We start from the raw sequence: 1986 nt of genomic DNA on the forward strand, positions 1-1986 counted from the left end.
GCTGGGCGTAGTGGGAGTTCCGCTGTGTTTGCCGTCAAATAGGCGTGTTGAGCGTGTGGCAGGATTGGGACCTCCTGCACCCATCAGATAAAGCAGCGCGCCGTGCTTGGGGGAAGATGCTGCTTTATATGATGACATTAAATGCACAGAGGGAAGAATTATTTCTGATTTAGCCACCTCAGAGCTGGATGTCTCATCCACTCCGTCCTTCTGGATTCACTTTATAGTCATTGGAAGGAGACCAGTACGTCTATCTGTTTCTTAGACACCTACCAGGTGTCTCCTGGTGGACACTGCCAGTATGGGAGAGGTTGGGGACTGGGCCACCAGCTGCCATGTGAGGCTTCAGTGCAGGTGGCCCGAGGTAGGAGAGAGGAGCCCCACTCTCCCGCTAATGGCTGGCTAGGCAGAGCCCCGTCCCTACGGAGCCCCATGCCATCCCTCCCTCCCCAGCGCGGCCGTGCGTGCTCCGCCATGCTTTGCTGCCACGTCCTCCCGGCATTCCCAGAGTTGTTTCGCTGGCAGAGTCGGTATCCCCAGCCTCCGTTTGGGACACCAGCCGTCATCCCCCCCCGCCCTGGGTGACTCGGCAGGAGCGTGGGGCTGGAGGCTGGGACAAGGGTTGCCTCTTCTCGCAGGCCATGGGGCTCTGCAGGAATGCGCTAATTGCTGCCGGAACAAAAGCCGCTTCTGTGCGGCGGGATGCACGGGTGTGCTGATCCTTCCCAGGCCCCGCGCGAATGCTCCGGCGGTTTCTGCCGTGTGCTCCGCACACACTCCTAGAACATTTGCAAAGGACTTAGATTTATCTTTTCTCATGCTGTTCTACTTAAAAGGCATACTTGGGACATGCCAAGAGCTCCCCTGGAAAAAGCATTTCCTTCTCCTCCTCTTTTCAAATACAGAGAGCTGTTCACTCAAATCTACCTTGAATAATGCTACCTGAAATTTCAAGAGGTTTTCTTAAGAAAAAGTACCTCACGCTCCCCAGCTATTTACTGCTGTCAAGTTGACCAGGCTCCCTGGTGTCTGATGATTCAGCAGCACTCCTTGCTCTTTGATACATTTTTTTTTTTTTTTACCTGTGTTTTTTTGCTGAGGCAGCGTTATTTCCCTTATCTCCGCACCAGCGCGTTTGGGCGGGTGACGGTGCCTCTCCTCCCCGCTCCGTGGGCCGGTGGAGATCAGAGGCGGCGGGTGTGGCTGTGGGTGCCCTGAGTAATGGCACAAGCATCCCACAGCCACACGCTGGGATTTCCCCAGGACCCTGGAGCACTTCAGCAGCCTGTTTTAATCCCCCAACACCACTGCTCAGGGCAGCAGGGAGCAATTTAGTGGCAGCTTTCTGGAAATTAAAGGATGCAAAGAGGAGTTAGGGCAATGCAACGGCTTGCCCAGGGAAAAGGAGCAAAATCGTGTGCCGGTTGTGGCAAGAAGGACAGTTTAAGTCACCCTGGGAAGTTTGTGCCAAGCACGTTGGATGCGGCTCTCTTTCCAAACACTCAAATTTTTGCATTGTGGTTCAAAAAGTAGAAGGCATTGGTTGCAGAAAGCCACATATATGGAAATAAAAAGTGAGTGTGTGCAGGAACCAGAGAGCTGGCCCACGGGTACGTGGGCTGGCGCTTCGGCCGGTGCACCCACGCCGGCAGGGCTGCTGGGAGGGGACGGGAAAGGGGTGCCCGTGTTGTGCAGGCAGAGGGGTCTCTGGGGAGGTGGCTGGGCTTAGACAACAGGAAAAAACTTCTTTATGGATGAGCTCTCTCGGTACCAGACCCACCATCCTGGGGCTCTCGGAATCCCCCAGATGCTACTTCAGTTATTAAAACCCGCCTCTACAGAGATGGGCTGCTGAGGTTTGAACGCGAGAGTCCTGCGTAAACCTCTCACTGTGTTCCCCTTCGCCAGGACGCGTGTCCTCGCGGCGGGGAGGAGGGAGGGACGGGGTGATGCACTCTTTTGTTTCTATGTTTAAAATTCCGTCAA

The sequence above is a fragment of the Mycteria americana genome, chromosome 16 (assembly GCF_035582795.1).
Source record: "Mycteria americana isolate JAX WOST 10 ecotype Jacksonville Zoo and Gardens chromosome 16, USCA_MyAme_1.0, whole genome shotgun sequence".
NCBI classification, from domain to species: domain Eukaryota; kingdom Metazoa; phylum Chordata; class Aves; order Ciconiiformes; family Ciconiidae; genus Mycteria; species Mycteria americana.